The 12,473-nt window shown below is 39.8% G+C and overlaps 1 long non-coding RNA gene across 2 annotated transcripts in view; it reads left to right on the top strand.

The window, feature by feature from the left end:
- The first annotated feature begins 1,704 nt into the window (after positions 1-1,704).
- LOC102480798 (uncharacterized) overlaps positions 1,705-12,473 on the top strand; it is a 23,343-nt gene continuing 12,574 nt past the window's right edge. Inside the window, exons 1-3 of one of the 2 annotated variants that reach the window (XR_001369381.1) lie at positions 1,705-1,775; positions 3,988-4,092; positions 6,819-6,987. This is a non-coding gene — a long non-coding RNA (uncharacterized LOC102480798). Of the gene's footprint in view, positions 1,776-3,987; positions 4,093-6,818; positions 6,988-12,473 lie in introns of those variants that run through there. The other variant, XR_336668.1, reaches the window with a different exon arrangement.

Raw genomic sequence — 12,473 nt, 5'->3', positions numbered from 1 at the left:
AGGAATGCATAATCTAATGCGGCATTTAGCTAATTAATAGGGGATTGATGAAAGGTTCGGTTTTGAAAGCAGCCATCTTGCTTGAATAAACGTGGTACCAGAGCCCCCTGGGGATGACTAGTCTAGCCCTTGGAAGGTAGGTATACAATGAAAGCTAATGGAAAGTAATGCAATTAACTCAGGCTTTTAATTATATTAATCAGTGACTTCATAGGAGCCCACTGCACACGGAATTCACTGCTTAACTCTCTGCCAATACCATGTTTCTGAGTCATGTCTGAGCCAAACTGAAACAGCACCTTGAAGAAATAGGTGCAAGAACATTTATATTATGTAGCCTTTCCCCAGACTAGAAGTTTTCCTAGTAGGGGAGAATAGAGAGAAGAGGAAAAAAAGAAGAGAAAGGTGAGGAGGCAATGGGCAATAATGAGCATTTCCAAAAAGAGAACTGGGCAAAAAGTTGTTTCGGTAAGACTGGTTGTTGCTTTATACTTTCTTCTACTTTCTGTGATTTGGACTGGGTGCATGAAAAAATGGCCCATATATTTTTAAATGTACATTTCAAATGTACCTCAAGAAACTCTTAACATATCTATATAATTTAGCAGTATTTTAATAGCTGAAAATAATAGCAACTGCCTAAATGATCATTAGTAAGGGAATAAATTAGAATCTATAAGATTAACTACTATGGGAACCAGCAGATGGCGTAATGGCTATGTCGCTGGACTCCCATGTAGTTGACCACAGTTCAAGTCCAGGACCCAGTAGCTTAAACTCACGCTGGGCATGTGTGTGTGCATGCCCAAGATCTCGAGAGGAGAAGGGACTGTGGCATGGCCATCCCCTCTGGGGGGGTGATTTCTCACTTTCTGTCTCTCTGTCTCTCTCTGTCTTTTTGGCGAGCGCATGCGCCCTATAATAAAAACCGCTTAAAAAAAAAAAAAAAGATTGACTACTATGTAGGTGAAGTAACTGAATTAGGTTTATATGAAACAACATGGACAATATTGAAAATAATGGTTTTTGTGTGGTTTTTTGTTTGTTTTCTTCTCTTTTTTTTCTTAAGAGAGAGAAGTTTTGGGTATAGGATATATGTGCTTGCTGGAAAGAAAGAGACAAAAAGTGAGAAATCAACCACAGAAGGAGGTAGCCTTGTGTCAATCCCTTCTCCTCCAGTCTCCTCCCACACTGTCTCTGTTATCCATGGTTGCTTTCTATGTCTTTTTCCCCCCCTATTTTATTGATTCACTAAAGATCTTAATTAATCTAAATATTTTCAATAGCAAGCACAGCTGATATATACATATCCATAAACACAAGTCTGACTTTAGGCATAAACCTCAGTGAGTAGAATGAACATACTATAAAGTAGCACCTCGCTGGGGCTATAAAGCCACAGGCTTTCTTAATCAGTAAGCAGTGTTGAGCATCTCATCTCCAATGAGAAGGGATTCAGTGGGGAAAAAAAAGTTTCTCTTCCCTCTCCTTTTTTAACCTCTCTTTGTAAAACAAAAGCAGCATGCTTACAGTCACATAGTGGTGTTTTTTCTTTTCTTTCTTTCTTTCTTTTTTTTTCCAATAACACAAAACTACAAAACTATTGTCTCACTTATTATTTTTCTCCACTTGACTGCCTCTGACTTCATCCTTTTCCATTCTTCTCTTTCAGGAAAAACTCACTACATACTTCTTCATGTCCCTCTGATCAATGTATTCTTTTACTGGGCTTTACTATTAGCTGCTACTGCTAGTGATTTGCTGAACATATTAAGGTGTGTGAATCTTAAATAGAGGGACTTAGTTATATTCCAAAAAACCAGTGCCCCTTTCAAAGCTAAGTCTTTCCAAACATTGATATGTTTACTAGTAGTAAATATTTTTTAGTGTGAGTTTTAAGTACTCCTGAAGAGATTTCACTAGCTGGCAGTTACAACTGCCCAAGATAAGGAGGTAATATCATCAGGCCAATAATTCATTTATTCAGTAAGAAACCAAACTCTATTCATTTTTTAAAAATAAATTATTTATTTATTTCATTTTATTTGTTATTATTATTTTTAATTTGACCAGAGAGAAGAGAGAGAAAGGGAAAGTGATAAAGCAAGCCACCAGGGCTGGGACTTGAACCACAATCATGTGGGAGTCCAGCACCTTAACTCAGAGTTACTTTTTTTTTTTTGGGAGAGGTTTTCTCTATAGGGCACGTGCGCTCGCCAAACAGACAGAGACAGAGAGACAGAAAGCGAGAAATCAGCCCCCCGGGGGGATGGCCATGCCGCAATCCCTTCTCCTCCATTCTCCTCTCGGGATCTTGGACACGCGCGCACATGTGCCCGGTGTGAGTTTTAAGTCACCGGGTCTGGGATGCAAACTGCAGTCGAGTACGTGGGAGTCCAGCAACATAGCCATTACGCTAACTGCTGGTCCCACAGTTACATATTTTAATCTGGAGATTAAATATGTGAATTCAGGTGAATTCTGCCTCTGATGAAGGCATTAGTAGACAATCTCACAACATTTCACAACACCCAGATAGTTAAGAATACAACTGGAATGTCTATTCAGGTTATTATTGCTCAGTCTCTCTTCTTGAATATGTATTGCCAAGAAGGTCATCGCTCTAATGTCTCTTTTGTCAACAGAACGCCTGAGAAGTGTGGTTTTCAAAATCTAGATTCCCCAGTGAGGCAACCTTTCAATGGACCTTTAAATGGCATTAAACTCTGAGTATTTTGAAATCAAGGCAGCATATTGTATTAGTCACTACAGTTTATGTTACACTGTGGTAACAAATACAACCCCAAATCTCAATGGCTTAGCACAACAAAGCTTTATTTTTTGCTCATTCAGTTTGGTTAGAAGTCTTAGCTTGAGCAGTCACACTATTTCTGGCTGAGAGGGGCACCATCATCTGGTGACACCACCATCTTAACATTTCTTGGGCAAGAAATTAGAGAGCTAGAGTGCCATGAAATGACTTTTCCCTGTACACATACAAATTCCACTATCCATTATACTGAACTAACTACAAGGTTCTACTTAACTATAAAGTGGCTCAGAAGAGTAGCCCTCTGTGAGGACTAATAATTCTCTATCAGTGCATGATCTCAGTTTTACCTAAACAATATTTTCACAAGGAAAATGCTCATCTAATTCTAAATTTTAAAACCTCCCTTTTGGTTAACATATTTTTTAAAGATTCAAGTTTCTGAAATTTTGTAGCCATTCTAAATATTCTAAATTCAGAATTTTAATGTGGATGTTTTGAGTTTTTATATGAATTGTTTAATATACTGTTTAACATATAATAAAATCATGTAACTATGATTTTAGTAATTTTATATAATCATGTAATTGGCACTACAATTAAAGCATAGACCTTAAGCATTTCCTGGGACCCTTTGCAGTCAATCTCAAGGCCTAACCATCTCTCACTCCAAGTAATCATTAATCAAGGTAGTTTTAAAGGTTTTAAATTTTATTTGTAGCATTTATTTTATTATTCAAAAGAAAAAGAAGTCTTTTGTTACCTTTTGTAATTCAGATAGGTCATTTGATAAATAATGCTATTCATCATTCACCATATTTCTATCATGGCATTCAAGAACTATTCCTGGTATTCAAGCAGTAAGATATATATAGCCCAACATACTTCTCAAAGGCAATATCCTGGTGATTGATTTATTTAGAACATGTCCATGGCTTCATTTATGCCACATTCACGCCACAGTGTCAAACAGGAATGGTTCTTTCTCTTCATATCTAAAACAGTATCAAAATTGAGCTGAGAGAGGGCAATTGTTAGGCGATCTTCCAAATTTTGCTTTGGGATTTACAGAAAAACTACTCTGTATATTGATGGTAATATTGATAGATAGGAACATGTCAACATGTGTGAACGTGTATGTTGGAGAGTCACTACAGTGAACTGCTACAAGTATTCATTGCACTGATGAAAATCCCCTTCCCCCCTCCTCATCACAGAGCTGTGACAAGGGATCACAGTAAATCCAAGCTGGGGAAATGAACTGTGTCAGCCCTCCATCAATGGGCACTGCGATAGGAGGTTGTCAAAGCCCCAGGGACCAGGTAAGTTACCCATCCCTTTCAAACCCAATTGCAATTTGCCCTTCCCATCTTGTGGGGAGAGGAAAGATTGTCAGGAAGGCACTCACCGCAGTGTTCTGGGTATGCACAGTAGTGCCTGAGGACTCTGTACGAGACACCATCTTGGTGGTCGACAGAGAGAGTGTGGAACAGCCCAAGGGCAAAGGGCAGGGGTAGCATAATGCCATTCTTCTCTTCCCTGGTAGAAAAAGAAGGCAACTGTCTGTGTTTCTGGAGAACCCAATGATGGGGCAAAGTGCTGATGGTCTAGGAAGGAAGTAAGGCATTGAAACACATGTCCCCACACTTCAACTGAAAATCCATGTGGAAAATTTGCTAACACAGCATTGTATTCCCGAAATCTTCAGGGAAATCGGACCTTTCTGCCAGCAGCATTGCCAGTATCCACAACATTCTAGACTGCTTGTGGTATTCATGGCTTCACAATGACTCCACAAACATTTAGAGAACACTGGCTCTGTGCAAATGTTTTTGTTTGCTATATTACAATAACAGGTCTGGGTAAAGTCAAAAGACCATGATTGGTGAGGTTTCTCTTGCTGGTAGATAATATTGTGGCTACACAGGGCATCACATGCAGGAGACTGAGCAGAGCCAGAGCACATGCTTCCTTGTCACTGTGTCTTTATCTCATTTTCTCCTTAGGAACCAGGAGATTCAGTCCTTGGGGACTACCCTGATGACCTTAATCTTAATCATCTCCCAAAGACTCCACCTCTTAATCTCATAATATGAATAAGTTTCCGCACTCTCAACACTGCTATAATGGCCAACCAAATCTTAACACAGGAATTCTGGGGGGACACATTCAAACCCATAGCAGCAAGGCAAAATAGCATGGTTGAAGAAGAGAGCCACAGCCTGCAGTTGGTCTCCAGACAATACTATGATAAGTGCTTTACACCCTTTTTCAAGAGTGCCCCTCTTACAGCAACATCCTGCCCTCCCAGACCTTTCCCCTACCCTCACCTTTCCTAAGACGCTCCACTAAAGGTCCTGATAGTTTTGGGTTCTAGACCACACAGTCTGGAAGACCTTTCTGCCATCGTGGAAATATTCTATTTCTGGATCATCCAGTAAAGTAAGTCATTAGCCACGTGTGGCTATCATTTGAAGTATAGCTAGTGAGACTGAAGAGATGTTTTTTAAGTTTTATTTAATTTTAATTCATTTGAAGTCAAATAGGTATTGGACATAGTGTTCTGGATATTTTCTATTTTCCTATCCTTGCTTCCCAATACTTACCTTGTCTAGGTTCTTCTAAGAAGCAAGAAATTAATTCATTTGCCTGATATGTTAAGGAGTTTCAATAAAGGACCATAGTACCTTCTAGGTATTATACTGGTATTATAAGTTATACTGGTATTACAATTAATACAAAAACGCATAGTACCTTCCAAGTATTGTACTGGTGTTATTACCATACACACACACACACACACCCCACTCCTAGATTTAGGCCTTTCTCAGAACCTTAGATTATAAACTTGTTTGGAAATAGGGCCATTGAAGGTATAATTACTTACAATGAGGTTATACTAAAATAGAGCAATCCTTTAATTCAATGTAACTGGTATTCTTATAAGAAGATGAGAAAGCAGATGGGGACATGAAGGAGAATGTCATGTGACAACAGAAGCTGAGATTGGAATAGCATCTAAAAGCCAAGGAATACTAATGATTGTTGGCAACACTCGAAGCCAAGAGACAAGCATAGAACATGTTTTCTACTAGGGCCTTCAGAAGGAGCATGGCTCTGCTAACATCTTGATTTCAAATTTCTAGCCTCCAGAACTATGAGAGAGTAAAGTTTCTGTTTTTCTAAGACATTCAGTTTGTGATAGTTTGTTAAGGCAGCCTAGGTATCTAATATTGTTACTGCCCAAACTAAGTCTGGCTGCTTCTCATGGTCAATGAAATGAGAGGCTAGAGAAGGTGTTTATCTTATAACCAGCTAGAGGGAGACAGTCAGCAAGCACCATTGGAAAGCTCAGCATGTTTGCAGTATCTATAGAAAAAGATACAAGCAGGTGCAAGTCATTCCTCACTACTATCAATCAGAGCCAATCATATTCCCTTGACTAATTAACCTGATTCCTTCGAATGCTCATTCCTGGTTTTCTCATCTGATCATTCCTCATATAGATCTCCTTATGATTCAGAATTTGGTCCGATTTATCTTTAAAGGCCTTTCTTAATTTCAAAATGGCTGCCATCCTGCTAAACCTTAAACTGGCCTGCTTCAATATAGGTGCTATATTATGTCAATGACACATTATTATGTTAAAGATTATATGATCTTGAATTTGTTCCCCAAAGTATTAATGGTAAAAAAAATGTACTGTACCTACGGTAGAGAAAATAGCAATAAAGATATTTAAGAACAGTGGTCCAGCTATGGTGACATCGCAGTGGTGCACCACTCTACAATGCTAGAGTCACAGGGTTCAGACCCCAGGTCGACCTGAAACCTGCTGGGCCCATGCTCACACCCATGTACCTGGTTGACTGGGGCTGGGGAGGGGATCACTATGTGACAAGACTCTAAGGAAACACTCTTTTTCCTTTTCTCTCTCTTTCTTAAAAAAAAAAGAAAAAAAACATTAAAAACTAAAAAAAGAAGAAAGAATTGTAAAGGACAGGTGATGCCTTAATAAAGTGAGAGCTTCCCATTTCTTCCCACCCAGATCTTTGTCCTAACTGAACTTCACCTCAGAAGCCTGTGTTGCACAGCCTCAGACTTCATACTGAATCAAAGATGTGACTTAAGTCTCAGTGGAAGCCTGGCTTCTGTCTGTAGCCCATTACTGACCTAAAGCTGTTATGATCACATTAAGAAAATAAAACATTATTCATCCAGAGAAAATGCATGACAAGTAGTGATGTCTTATTCTTAAAGTGCATCATTCCTAGAACAGCTTTCCTAAAACTCATGGAAATACCTCCACACGTATGTCTGAGGATATTACATGTCCATATACAGACATGAATGTGGTTATAAATGTGGATATGTGTGAGTGTACATTGTGTAGATACTTCATGGAAATGAAATCTGTTTAATCTGTATGACTGAGAGTTCTTTCAGAGAAACTGGAATCTCATCAATGACTCCCCATAGAATAAGTCATAGACTTGCCTGTCAAAAAGGCAGCTGGGGGAACCAGCAGTTAGCGTAATGGCTATGTCGCTGGACTCCGACGTAGTCGACCGCGGTTCGCGTCCTGGACCCGGTGACTTAAAACGCACGCCGGGCGCGTGTGCGTGCATGCCGAAGATCCCGAGAGGAGAATGGAGGAGAAGGGATTGCGGCGTGACCATCCCCCCGGGGGGTGATTTCTCGCTTTCTGTCTCTCTGTCTCTCTCTGTCTGTCTGGCGAGTGCACGTACCCTATAGCGAAAATCTCTCTCAAAAAAAAAAAAGGCAGCTGGGGGAACCCGCAGTTAGCGTAATGGCTATGTCGCTGGACTCCGACGTAGTCGACCGCGGTTCGCGTCCTGGACCCGGTGACTTAAAACGCACGCCGGGCGCGTGTGCGTGCATGCCGAAGATCCCGAGAGGAGAATGGAGGAGAAGGGATTGCGGCGTGACCATCCCCCCGGGGGGTGATTTCTCGCTTTCTGTCTCTCTGTCTCTCTCTGTCTGTCTGGCGAGTGCACGTACCCTATAGCGAAAATCTCTCTAAAAAAAAAAAAAGGCAGCTGGTAGTAAGTTAAATGTATATTGAAGTCAACCTTAAGGACACACCCAAGATAATCTAGGCTCAACCTGAAGGAGAGTCAAAGGCCTGAAGACCCGTGGCTTTGCCTCCTACCTGTTTAAGAAACCTAAAAGTTAGAGCAAAATCATATCTTGATATCCCAGTGTACTTTTTCATGAGCTTTGGAATGTTCTAGTAAAAGATTTCATTTCTAGGGACTCGCAGGTGGCATAGTGGTTAAGATGCTGGACTCTCATGTAGTTGTCCACAGTTCAGGTCTGAACCCAGCAGCTTGAATCTCATGCTGGGTATGTGAGCATGTGTACTCCAAAACTCAAGAGAAGAATGGAGGATAAGGGATTGTAATGTAGCCAACCCCACTGAGGGGGGAGTGATTTCTTCCTTTCTGTCTCTTTCTCTCTTAGTCTCTCTAGTGAGCACATGTGCCCTTTAGCAAAAATCTCTCAAAATAATAACTAAAATAAAGTTTTGCTTCTGTCTTGGTTCATTTTCTGCTGCTACAATAGAATACGCTAGACTGGGTAATTTATAGGGAAAAGAGAATCTTACTATTCTGGAGGCTGGGAAGCCCAAGATCAATGGGACACATCTGATGAGAGCCTTCTTGCTCTGTCACTACACAGCAATAGGCATCATATGGCGAGAGAGCATATGAGATCCAGAATTGATCCTTCCGTAGGAACTCGCTCCTGTGGAAATTAACCACTCCCATGAGAGCTACATTAATTCATTCACAAGGGTGGATCTCTCATGACCTGATCACCCCTTAAAGTCTTTGCCTCTTAATGTTATCACAATGGCAATTAAATTTCCAGTGAGATTTGGAGGAAACATTCAAACCATAGCAGTTGCCATAATATTTAGTCAGATATATCTATTTTACAGTTCTTAAGCATGCTTGAAATGTGAAATGTTGTATGGACACAGTCTCTATCTCAGAGAGATCACAGGAGCTGCTGTCTGCCTGTTCAGATTTACTAGAGCAAACAGACCCAATGATGTTTCCTTCCACAGGGATTTCCCAGAACCCTGACAGGTCGACAAAACCCCTGGAGACTACCTGGGTCAGGAGGGGAGCACATGTAGTAAAAAAATAAAATAAAATAAAAAATTGCTCTTATTTATATATTATTTATAAATATTCACCTAAGAGAGGACGTGGCAGAGTAAGAGGCTGAGAGAGACTTTTCCTATGGCAGGAAAGACCTTATTAGACCATAATTGATGGGATCCAAGAAAGGCTGTAGAGAATGTCACTACATCTCTGAGGGTTTCATGGCATTCCCATAAATTCTGCTAAGGACATTGATCCCAGCCCTGGAGAAAACCTTTGTGGGGTTGTATTGTTAGGCTCTAATAGATTCCTATGGTATTCCATAAAGCTATTTATCAGCAATACATTTTTATTGATGAATGTTGGAACTGAATTCAGGTGTGTTCAGAGCTTGTGCCAGTTGAGCATATCCCCTCTGTGGTGCAGACTGAGAAAAAGACAGACAAACTTGGCAGGTTGTTCACATCTTCCGGTAGACAAGCAGCAGAGCATTCATCCTCCTAGAAGAGCAGTGATCAGCTCAGCAGCAGCACACTTCCCTTCTGATAACTACCGGCTGTTCTACCAACATGCAAGGGCTTTATTACTTAGCTGCTTTCAGGGAGTTTCAATGAGGGGGTCAGGTTCAGAATCGAGTCACTCTGTTCTCATCAGAGTCCTATTGCTGATCTGACTCTGACATGAAAAGAGGTATTCAAGAGAACAATTTACTGTAGATCGAGGAGGAATAACTACAATGACAGAAGAGTTTGGGTGCAAGGGTGTGATGGGAAGAAAGTGAGAAAACAGAATACAAGGCAGAAAATTTTATTTCCTAGAATACATTGATTTTTATTCAGACTACATTGTCTATTGATTCTATATAAAGTCAGAACAACTTTTACTGCATGTGACTAAGATATATATATAAGGCTCTTTTTTTTTTTATTAAATTTGCTACAGGGCACATGCACTTGCTAGACAGAGACAGAGACAGAGAGAGAGAGAGGGAAAGTGAGAAAGAACTCCCCCATGTGGCATGGTTACCTTGCAATCTCTGCTCCTCCATCTCTTTTCTGTCAGGATTTAGAGCACATTTGCATATGTATCTGGGTCCAGGATTCAAACCACATGGTCAGCCGTGTGAGATCTAGCTGTCTGAACCACCAGGCCATGGGCTGGCCCAATGGTTTTTCTTTACTTTCTGAGGTATCAGTCACAAATTGGGCACTTGGTCTATGACGTTCTATTTTGCATCAATACATCCTTCTCTCTCAAATCCCCATGAGGGACTATATTTTAAAAAGTCGATAAATTCAGAAACTCTCCATTTTCATTACTTAGATTGGTTCGAGTACCACCCTTCTCCACAACCTTTAACATCTCTCATTAGAGATCTAAGTCAATTGTTAGAAAAGTAATGGCGTATTTTTCTATGCAAAAAATGTGTCATGACTTTCCCAACAACCCACTATTTTAGAACTTAGAATGGGGTATGGTGTGTACTTAATATATTACCATGTATGTATGTTTTATTTAAAATTTTTAAACTTTACATTTTGCCACCTCTCAAGTGTTTCCTCCCCTTGCACCTCGCACATAAGTACAATGTATATTAAAGTGTATTTGTTTACCAAAAACGAATGACTTTTTTTGAGTAAAATTGTATACATGGTGTCATATATAACAACAGAAGAAAAAAATTCAATAGTTTATATTTTCTGGGGAAAACGCCAGTAATCATTTACTTTTATCTTTAAAGAATTTGATTGTTTTGAACTGGAATTTGACATTGAGAATGTTTTAATATATCACATAATGTTCTATTACATTTAGTTTAGCTTAACACTTCACAAAGGAATCGAGTATCCGAGATCTCCTTAATAAATACCTCATTTATTAAGATGAATGGAGAGGCATACAGGGCTTTGCAGTTTCTTATTGCACATTTGTGATTAAACCAAATCTGAAGACGGAATAATCATGCCAAGCATTGCAACTTAAAAGTGTGGGGAATGAAACATTAATAGTTGACCATGCAAAAAGCCAGGGAATGGTATACATAATGGTTAAGATCAAGAATTTCAACTCCAGAGACACCTGGATTGAAGCCACTGTTCTGCCACCTAGTGGCTGTGCAAACTAGTGTCTCAGTTTTTCACTCTATACAATGGGGAAAATAGTACTTTCCACAAGTTGTTAACATGAGTGAGAATCAAATAAGATAACCCATTTAATGTGCTTATCACAGTGCATAGCACACAGAAAATACTATTTGGTAGTACTGAATCTTAACTGCATTCATGATAAAAACTAAAAAAAGACACACAAAGAGTATATCTAGGTTTGCAAATTAAACTTCAAGAGCTGGTGGGTGATGAAACTAATCAGTAGCTTGCCCAGAATTAGCAGAAGCTACAGAAGTGAGGAACGACCAACTCCAGAGAAGTATGTGCAAACTGGATGAGTTGGAGGGCCATAGCTAAACTGAGAGTCTGTGAAACACCAATGCATGTTCCAAACTTTTATTCCTCAAACCCCTTTGATTTCAATGGGCAAGTAAACATTTAAAAAATTTAGTGACAGTGTACATGGCCACTGCCAAATAAAGCATGTCTATGTTTCTTAACCAATTCTTTCCCGAAACTTAACAGCAGTGACATGGCTTCCCTGCCCCTCCGCCAAAAGTGTATTAACTTTTGGGGATGATGAAAAACAAGAAGTTGGACAAAAAATATCTTACCTAAAAATGTTGGCTGATGTTCAAATAAGAGTCACTTTGATAAAAGTACAAGTACAAACCTTTTTTTGAAGTTTATTTATTAATCCCATGACTAAGAGAGACAGAAAAGAGTCAGAAGGAGAGAGAGAGTACTCACAACAGCTCCTAATGCCAGATCATGGACAAATGTATGCCCAGGATACTCTGGAAGGTCTCTGGACTTGAACCAGGAACTTCCCATGTGGAACTGCCACGCAGAGCATTGTGCTTTATTACTGTGCCACCATTAGGTCCCAGTTATCTTATTTTTTTAATTTTTTAAGAAAGTTTTGCCATAGGACGTGTGTTTGCCCAAGAGAGAGAGACAGAGACAATGAGAAAGAAAGTGAAAAATCAGCCCCTTGGGAGGATGGCCATTCCACAACGCTTTCTTCTCCATTTTCCTCCCAGGATCTTGGGTATACATGCACATGTGCCTGTCGTTATTTTTCAAATCCACTGGGTCCAGGACTCAAACTGTGGTAGGCTATGTGGGAAACAGCGACATAGCCACCATGCCATCTGCTGTCCCCCACTCCAGTCATCATTTTTAAAGCAAACTCAAAGCAACTTTAAGGTTATAACCTAGCCAAAAAATTGTTCATGCAAAAATTGCCAAGTACCTCCTAAAGGCCAGTCCAGTGAACATTTTTAATCCTGATTCTTCCAGACCTTTCTGTGGCACTAACTATACACTATTTCAATGACACTATTACACACGCCAATTCTCAATCTTCAGGAATCCGCATGTCCTTATCAGAGCTCTTATTTCTCCAGATTTTGTTCCAAGGAAATCTTTTTTTTTTTTTTTGGAGAGGTTTTTTTTTTT

This window comes from Tupaia chinensis, unplaced genomic scaffold, assembly GCF_000334495.1.
Source record: "Tupaia chinensis unplaced genomic scaffold, TupChi_1.0 Scaffold141057_1, whole genome shotgun sequence".
In the NCBI taxonomy this organism is placed as follows: Eukaryota; Metazoa; Chordata; class Mammalia; order Scandentia; family Tupaiidae; genus Tupaia; species Tupaia belangeri.
Note: the sequence above shows the minus strand (reverse complement) of the source record. Positions and strands in the feature narration are given on the sequence as shown.